This window comes from Capsicum annuum, chromosome 3 (assembly GCF_002878395.1).
Source record: "Capsicum annuum cultivar UCD-10X-F1 chromosome 3, UCD10Xv1.1, whole genome shotgun sequence".
Taxonomy (NCBI): domain Eukaryota; kingdom Viridiplantae; phylum Streptophyta; class Magnoliopsida; order Solanales; family Solanaceae; genus Capsicum; species Capsicum annuum.
The window spans coordinates 13,282,606-13,292,768 of NC_061113.1; the positions used below are offsets into that span (position 1 = coordinate 13,282,606).

At 40.2% G+C, this 10,163-nt stretch overlaps 1 long non-coding RNA gene across 1 annotated transcript; it reads left to right on the forward strand.

Moving 5' to 3' along the window:
- The first annotated feature begins 5,291 nt into the window (after positions 1–5,291).
- On the forward strand, positions 5,292–10,163 carry LOC124897002. The gene is made up of 3 exons (XR_007053393.1): positions 5,292–5,951; positions 6,128–6,204; positions 9,576–10,163. It is a non-coding gene; the product is annotated as an uncharacterized LOC124897002 (long non-coding RNA).

Consider the following 10,163-nt stretch of genomic DNA (forward strand, 5'->3'; position numbering starts at 1 on the left):
TATTTCAAAAATCTACATACACTACTCATACAGTATTCATTATAACAGTGTTGCCAATTCTACACATTTTTACAACATAAATATTCAAACTATACACAGTTCTTATACAATCCTGATACACAAATAGTTATACAGCCAATGTACACTAAATTTCACTAAAATCACTACCCAATATATTTCATATACAACACTGACACATATTATATACAACAATAACACACATATTGCAAATATACACAAATTCTACACAAAAAGTGAACATCTATCAGACATAATTAATACATAGAAAACACAAACAATGTACCTCAAAATTAGTTAATTTGGATATTTTTCTCTTCCAGGGAGCTTTTTTACTATTCTTTTTAAATGATTGAGCATCATCTTCTCCGTTATTTGATCGATTCCTTTTTTTCATTTTTTTGGAAGGAACAAGAGTATCTCCTTCATCATTTACACTTTTCTTCTCCTTTCCTTTAGATTTTTTTTTTTTTTTGGAGGAACAAGAGTATCTCCTTCGTCATTCACAGTTATCTTCTCATTTCCTTTAGATGACTTACCATCATCTTCATTATTTTTTGAATCACTATTTTTTTTATTTTTTTTCCAAATAACAACAAGATCTGAATCATCACTCACATCTGTATGTGCCTTTTTTTTAGCTGATTTTTTTTCTTTCGCCATTGAAGGATCACCTACTAATTTATCTTGAACCCAGTAATTCGACTAGGACTACCATGAACATTCTTCAAATCCTTCAATCGAACATCACGATTTGTTAAATCTTCAAAATCATCATCAGTAACAACGAAATTAGGATCATATCTTATACCTTTACCAGCCAATTTCGTATCAATACTAACCTTTTTATTAATTTTCATCACTACAAATGTCGGAAAATCCTAATAAAAAAGAACAGTTGGAAAAGGTAAGGGAACTGTAAGTATCAGTTATTTCTTTTTTTTTTTTCGGAAAAAGGACAACTGCAAACCTTTATCCTTTAGCATGTGGCTAATTAAAATAAAGGGTAGGTATCAGTTATTTTTTTTCGGGAAAAGGACAACTGCAAACCATAGCATGTGGCTTATTAAAACAAAGGGCTAATAAATGACATTAAAAATAGTCGAAGTGTTACTTTTGTCTAAAACGGAAAACATGGGTCATTATTATCCATTATTTTTCAAAAGAGCTATGTGGTGTTCTTTTTCCAAAAATTATTGATTTGTAAATTTTAAAATCAAATCAGACACCAAAGTATGGTCTCTTTCTATTTAACTTATTTGATTCGATTTTAAATTTGGAACAATTTTTTAATCAAATCATGAACATCCCTAGTGATAATTGACATTTATTATTCCTACACCTCTTAGAGTCTGTTGCTATCAAATAGAGGAAAATTTCCATCTAATTCACAATGGATCAAAAGTTAAGTCACAACTCGCATTGATGTTCGTTGGAAAATTATCTCTTTCTCTTGCTTAAATTATAAGTTCTTAAGGAGCCTTTAAATCATTAATGGTGGGTCTAGTGAATATGGAAATTAGATTTCATTGTGTAGAAACTGCGAAGAATAACAACAACAACAACAACAAACCCAGTGTATTCCCACTTAGTGGGGTCTGGGGGGGGGTAAGATGTACGCAGTCCATACCTCTACCTCTGATGAAGTAGAAAGGCTGTTTCCGAAAGACCCCCGGCTCAAGTCACGAGATATCACACAAACACATAGTACAGCACAGCAGCAGATGACATAACATAGATACGGCACCCATAGGGAATATAAAACAGAGTAAAGCAGGAATGCAGGAATAATAAAGCAGAGGAAAGCACACAGATTCGTAATAAACATGGAACACGGAACACGAAACACTGAATACAGAATCATAACAGGAATACACCCCCACCAATTAATTCCCTACACTAGCGACCCGAACTGGCCCTAATCCTCTGCCGTAATTCGCATCTTCCAGCCCTTCCTATCTAAGGTCATGTCCTCGGTGAGCTGTAACTGTTCCATGTCCCGCCTAATCACCTCACCCTAGTACTTCTTCGGTCTACCTCTACCCCGTCTAAAACCATCCAACGCTAGCCTCTCACACCTACGGACGGGGGCATCCATGCCCCTCCTCTTCACGTGTCCGAACCATCTCAATCGTGCTTCCCGCATCTTACACTCCACTGAAGTCACACCAATCTTCTCCCGGATAGTCTCATTCCGAACTCTATCCCCTCGGGTCAGTCCACACATCCAGCGCAACATCCGCATTTCTGCCACCTTCATTTTTTGGATGTGGGAGTTCTTAACTGGCCAACACTCCGCTCCATACAGCAAGGCCGGACGGACTACCACCCTATAGAATTTGCCTTTAAGCTTGGGCGGCACCTTCTTATCACACAGCACTCCCGATGCGAGTTTCCACTTCATCCATCCCGCCCCAATACGGTGCGAGACATCCTCGTCAATCTCACCGTTACTCTGGATCACGGACCCGAGATACTTGAACTTATCCCTCTTCCCTACCTCCTGTGCTTCTAGCCTCACTACTACCTCATTCTCCCGCCTCACGTCATTAAACTTACATTCCACATACTCTGTCTTGGTTCTGCTCACCCTGAACCCTTTAGACTCCAGAGTTTGCCTCCACAACTCTAATTTGTCATTCACACCCCGTCGAGTCTCATCTATCAGGACTACATCGTCTGCAAAAAGCATACACCACGGCACCTCCCCTTGGATACGCCGCGTCAACACATCCATTACTAACGCAAACAAAAAGGGACTAAGAGTAGATCCCTGATGCAATCCTGTTAGGACAGTGAAATGCTCTGAGTCTCCTCCCGCCGTCCTCACCTGGGTTTTCGCTCCCTCATACATATCCTTAATTACTCGTATATATGCCTGCGGTACTCCACTCACCTCCAAGCATCTCCAAAGCACTTCCCTGGGGACTTTGTCGTACGCCTTTTCCAGGTCGATGAACACCATGTGCAGATCCTTCTTCCTCTCCCTATACTGCTCCACCAACCTCCGTACCAGGTGGATTGCCTCCGTCGTCGAGCGGCCGGGCATAAATCCGAATTGGTTTTCCGAAATAGACACTATCCGTCTCAGCCTCACCTCGACCACTCTCTCCCATATCTTCATAGAGTGACTCAGTAACTTAATCCCCCTATAGTTATTGCAACACTGAATGTCCCCCTTATTCTTATAGAGGGGGATCATGGTACTCCACCTCCACGCCTCGGGCATCTTTGCCGTCCTGAAAATTTCATTGAACAATGCAGTCAACCACCTTACACCAGCCTCTCCAACAAACTTCCAAAATTCCACCGGTATCTCATCCGGCCCCGTCGCCCTACCCCTTCGCATCCTGCGGACTGCCTGTCTAACCTCGTCTACCTTAAAACGTCTACAATAGCTAAAATCCCGACACTCCCCTGAGTGCTCCAGTTCCCCTAACACAATAGCTCTGTCCCCCTCGTCATTCAAGAGCGTATGAAAGTACGACTGCCATCTCTTCTTTATGTGACCGTCCTCCACCAACACTCTACCGTCCTCCCCCTTAATGCACCTCACCTGATCGAGGTCACGACCCTTCCTCTCCCTAGCCTTAGCGAGTCGAAACAACTTTTTCTCCCCTCCTTTCCCCTGTAACCCTGCATACAAGCTCTCAAAAGCGGTCGTCTTAGCTGCCGTGACCGCTGACTTCGCCTCCTTCCTCGCTAGCTTGTACTCTTTCCTGTTTACCCGCTTCTCTTCTTCGTCCTTACTTTCCACCAACTTAGCATACGCCTCTTTCTTGGTCTGCACTTTCTTCCCCACCTCTTCATTCCACCACCAATCCCCCCGATGATGTCCGGCCCGGCCCCTAGAAACACCCAACACCTCCCTTGCATTCTCCCTGATGCACGTTTCCGCCCTGTCCCACATACTATCCACGTCCCCCCTACACTCCCACACCCCCATTCCCGCCAACCTCTCCCCTATCTCCCACGCATTCACTGGCGTCAAGCCGCCCCACTTAATTCTCGGTCTACTCTCCTTACTCCTCCGCTTTCTATTCTTCTTTATACCCAAATCCATAACCAAGAGCCTATGTTGAGTCGAAAGATTCTCACTCGGGATGACTTTACAGTCTTTACACAACCCCCTATCCCCTTTCCTAAGCAACAAAAAGTCAATCTGGGTCCTGGCTATCGCGCTCCGAAAAGTGATCAGGTGCTCGTCCTTCTTCGGGAAGCCCGAGTTCACCACCACCAGCCCAAACGCCCTCGCAAACTCCAATAGGGTCGCACCCTCTTCATTTCTCTCCCCAAAACCAAAACCACCATGCACATCCCCAAAGCCTCCCGGTAGCGCCCCGATGTGCCCGTTGAAATCCCCTGCTACAACAATCTTCTCCGAACTGGGCACGCCTCTCACCACCTCCTCCAAAGCCTCCCAGAACCGCATCTTCTCCTCCCCCTCCGATCCCACATGCGGCGCATAGGCACTACACACGTTCAGGGTAAACCCCCGAATGACCAACTTAATAGTCATCAACCTATCGTTGATCCTCTTCACCTCCACTACCTGGCCTCTAAGCTCTTCATCTACCAAGATGCCAACTCCATTCCTACGCCTGTCGCTCCCAGAGTACCACAGCTTGTAACCGTCCACATCCCTAGCCTTAGACCCTACCCACTTTGTCTCTTGGACACACGCAAGGTTGATCCTTCTCTTCCTAAGAATCTTCACCAGCTCTATGGACTTCCCCTGAAGGGTCCCTATATTCCAAGACCCAACCCTCAGCCTACCGTCGCTATCCACGCGCCCCCCACTACCCCCCCTCGGCCAAACCTTGGCCTCCCACCCACTCCCGTTCTCTCCCCATCTCCCGCCCCCACCACAGCCCCACGCCCCAACCCCCTCGGACATGACCCTAACCACCCATTACCACCCACAGCCACAACTACACGAAAAAGTAGGAAAATATAAGGATATACCCGGTGGCAATATCAAAGCAGCAGCAAGGAGATACCAGACACACACACGTTCAAAGGGAAACTCCCGAAGCAAAATTAAAATTAAATATATTAAAGAATATTTAAATTCTATTCTACCTGTCTAATTTTTATTGGTCATACAATAACAGAAAATATTCTTTCCTATGCTATATACGTGTGCTTCTCACATGACTTGGCAGATATTGAAATGGACGGTCTAGATGTGTTGCTTGATGGGGATTATGATGGAAGGATTGCTTTGTGCCACGTAAGTGTGGTCGGTGAGGAGACAAGACAAAAGGCTTTGAACTTGTCAATAGTTCAGAAGCCTTTGTCTCATTTCCTTTTCTTCTCTTCTCATTTCCTTCCATTCTTATAGAGATTGTGGTTGTGGAGCTGGACATCTTCGACTTCTTTTTATTCTCAACCTTCCCCCTTAAGATGGAGGGGAGCAAAGTGAGACCCAGCTTGTGAAGAAGATGATGATGCGAAGGTCCTGACAAGGGCTTTGTGAAGATGTCCGCTAGCTGGTCTTTGGAAGAAACAAAAGAGAGTGAAATAAGATCGGAGAGCTATTGTTGTCGAACAAAATGACAGTCAAGCTCGACATGCTTCGTTCTTTCATGAAAGATGGAATTCCGAGCAATATGCATCGCTGCTTGACTGTCAGAATATAGTGGAACTATTAACGATGAAGCAACTGATAGATCGAAAAGGAGACGAGTTAACCATGTAAGTTCTGCTACCAAACGACGCGTTGATCTATACTCTGCTTCAGCAAAGGATGGAGATACAAATGTTTGTTTTTTTGATTTCCAAAAAACAGGAGATCCACCCATATTAATAAAGAATCCACTTACAGATCGACGCGAATCTCGACAGAAAGCCCAATCAGCGTCGCAGAAGGCGTTGAGAGCAAATTATGGTGAGCAAGATAGAAAAAGTCCCCAACTTGGATTCCCTTTCAGGTAAGGAAGAACTCGCACTCCTGCTATGAAATGACTGTCACAAAGTCGTTGCATAAATTGACTAAGAGTCAAAACTGCGTAGCAAAGATCCAATCTTGTGTGAGTTAAATAATTGATTTTGCCAATTATATGTCGATAAATGATTGAATCTGACCTTAATTGCCCTGAATCTGCAGATAACTTGATCGAAGGAACTATTAGAGAAGAAGCTGGTGCAAGATGGGACACATCAAATTCTTGAAGTAAATTCAAGGTGTATTTACGTTGACTAACTATTATCCCCTGTTCTTCTCGTTGTATTTCCATCCTTAAAAAGTAGTGTAGGAAACTAAATCCTTGATTTTGAATTTTATATGAAGAAACATCTTAAGAGAATTGATTTCTGCTGCATCATTTTCTGTAATTAGTATATCATCGACATATACCGCCACTAATCAAATCACCCATTCGTTTGAAGAATAAAGAATAATCATTCATTGAGGCAGTAAAACCTTTAAAACTTAAAGCACCAGCAAGCTTGGCATACCACTGTCGGGATGCTTGTTTTAACCCATATAAAGAATTTCAAAGTCTACATACTGAATCTGGATTAGGTGATTTCATCCCAGATGGAAATTTCATATAGACCTCTTCTTGTAAGAAGGCATTGTCCACACGAACTGTGAAATATCTCAATTTTCTTAGCAGTAATAGACAATAGGCATCTGATTGTGGTCATTTTGACCATCGAAAAAAAGTTTCATTGAAATCGATTTTCTTCTTTTGAATATCACCCCTTATGACAAGCCTTACCTTTCTATAGTATCATCTACATTATGTTTAACTTTGTATACCACTTACAAAGGAGTGCCTTCCTTCCCTTAGAAAGTTGCAGTACATCTCATGCATGATTTGATTTTAAGACTGTAATTTTCTCTTTCATAGCCTTGTTTCATCCTGAATGGGTGGAAGCCCGAAAATAGCTGTTAGGTTCTGAGATTTCTAAAACTGATTTTAGTTTGAGCTGATTAGAAAGGAAAGAAATCAGTAAAGGACAATGTAGTAGGATGTATTGGTGGTGCAGCAAAGCATAAATCAATGGCTGGACTAAGAAAAATGGTGTTGCAAAAATAGTCCTTAAGGTGTGTTGGCAGACCACCTTTGTTTATTCTTAGACCTTTTAGGAGGAGGAATTTTAGTTGAATGTTCTATAGGTGAAGAAATAATGGGTAGTGAAGAGTTAATATGAGAAGATAACGTTGGTTCAATAGAAAGAGAAGGAGAAATAGATGAAGGCAAGGTAGGGTCAATGGGACTAGAGTTCAAATCTTGATTTGTTGAGGAGAAAAAAACCCTCAACATCTGTGTATCAAAAGTTTGGATAGAAAAAATAGGTGAAAAAGAATTAAGGTTTGTGATTAAAGGAAAAATATTTCACGAAAGACTACGTTCCTTGAGACAAACATCGTTTTACTCTCAAGGTCTTAAAGTTTATAACCCTTCTGGTTATTAGGGTATCCCAGGAAGACACAAGCTTTAGCTCTTGGAAGAAATCTACCTCTATCATGAGCTAAGGTACTTGCATAAAATAATAACCTAAAGCATTTAAAATATTGATTGGAAGGGGACATCCCAAAAAGCACATCATATGGAGTTTGTTCATGTAAAACTCTGGATGGTAATCTGTTAATCAGATAAGTGGCAGTGAGAATGCATTCTCCCCAACAAACTAAAAGTACCTGAAATTGCAATAACAAAGCCCTTGTAATCTCAAGTAGGCGTTTGTGCTTTCTCTCAACTATCCCATTTTTTTGAGGGGTAGCTACACATGCAGTTTGATGGATAATTCCTTCTGAATTAAAAAAATTTGTGACAGTTATACTTTTACTTAGTTCTAGTGCATTATCTGAACTTATAATCTCGACTTTGGTACTAAACTGTCTTTCTACCATCTGTAGAAAACATTGTAAAATTGAAAATGCGTTATTCTTAGTGGTCAGTAAATAGGTCCAAGTACCTCTACTGCAATCATCCACTATGGTAAGGAAGTATCTATAGTTGTTATATATGAAAACTTTATAAGATTTTCATGTATTAATGTGAATAAGATCAAAGATACATTTAGTTCTGACTTGACTAATAGGAAAAGGAAGTTTGAATTGCCTTGATTTAGGACATACATCACACACATTTTGAATTAGACGGAACAAAAATAAAACTAACATTTTTCATTGATGAAAAGGGTAAATGCCCCAATCTAATGTGCCAAAGTTTTACATTAGAAATTGAATTACCACAAGTAGAACTAGAAACAGAACTTGAAACAGGAAAAGAAATAGGACTTGATTCACTAGGAATAAGTGATAAATCCTTGCTAAAACTGAAACTAGACTTCCTAGTGTTTGGCTGGATCAAATATAGACCTTCCTTTGCTTCACCAAAAACTTGTGGCCTCCTTATTGAAGGACCCCGCATTAGACATCCAACTTATGTGAAAAATAAAGTACCGACAAACTGATGAATTTATGCACAAACATGAGGTTAAATTCTAAACTAGAAACAAATAAGACATCTTCTAAAATAAGGTCAGAAAATAGTAAGACTGGCCCTACATGAGTGACCTGAATAATATGACAATTAGGCATATTAATAGTCAAAGAAACTTGAAAAAGGGACATAGAGGTGAAAGAGGTTGAATTAAAACACATATGATCAATGCACCTAAATCAATGATCCAGTTGCTAGAATTTATAGATGAAAACTACAATCTAAAGTATTTTAAAATTGTACCAGCTGCTGAATTTGCATTGATCTCTCATGTGCTCCGCTTGTACTAGCTACTTTCTCCATCCTCATCTATTTAAATATTTACAGAAATTGATTGTATTGTTCCTTGTTATATTGTTGACCAGGGTTCTGTTGTCTTGCATTTTGATGGACATAAGCTTTTGCTTCAACAAAATTGTTATTACTCCTAGTATCATCTTTCATTGTTGATAATACTTCATTTTCTTTGATTTGACCTTGAAATCCCTCATCATATGTAAATTGAAAATTCTCAAGAAAACTTAGATTCTGTAACAGTCATCTTCAACATGATCCATTATGCCATAATTAGTACATGTGACATTAGAATTGTATTTTGCCGTTCTTATTTTCTATTTTGGATTCTATTTTTAAAACCTTTGTGGTTTGGGATTGCCAGATCTGGGATAAGCATTCCTTGGTCTCTGTGGGTTTCCTACAAATTTGTGTGGTTACTATCTTGTACCTCGATATTGACTCAAGTTCCCAGTCATGAAAGAAGAGTCAGAAGAAATAATAGAACGAACTCATGTACGATTTTCTTTGATTTTCATCTGATAGGATCAAAGAATATGCATGATTGAGATTTGGTAAGGAGTTTATCATCTAAATGTCACCTCTATCTTGTGCATATGTATCACTTAGACCCATAAGAAACTGCATCAGTCTTTCACCTTTCAAGTATTTTTCCAGCTTATGCTTACCTTGATAGGTGCAAACACAAGTGCACTTGATGTTAAAATTAAGAGAATCTAACTCATCCTACTACCCTTTGAGCTTAGTGAAGTATCCAATAATGTCATTTGAACCCTGAATTGAACTGCTTAATTCCTTCTGCAGCTGATAAGGTTGTGCTCTACTGGACGGTCCAAAATGACGCTCTAAACTATTCCGTAGCTGTTTGGCAGTCCTGGAGTAAATGACATTATGCTTGATGTCTTTAGAAGACAATGAATTCAAGGGCCAAGATGTCACCATGTCGTGCATCTGCTCCAAGCTTGCAGATCTGAAGATTCAGCAGAAGGTTCAACTTGTGATCCTGTATTGAATCTAACTTTATTCTTTGCTGACAAAGCAATAAGAATAGACCTCCTCAACTCCTGTTAACCTTTCCCATTAAAAGGGTTATTCATAAATAAGGTCATATCAGAAGCATCAGAGGCATGAAGGTGATAAGGTCTGTTGAAATCAAAGTTGGAAGTGCTGGTTGTAATGATAGTCGAATCCTTGGCCATATCTTGAACGAGAAAAGGAAGCAGATGAGGAAATTATGAAAATCTAGGCAAAAAATTTAGTGCTCTGGTACCATGTAGAAATTCAGAAGAACAATTAGAAAAAAAAATTTCGTTATAATACTCTGTACAGTATTACATGTATTCATTCATACGATGTTGGCAAAATTAAATATAATAAAGACTATTTGAATCC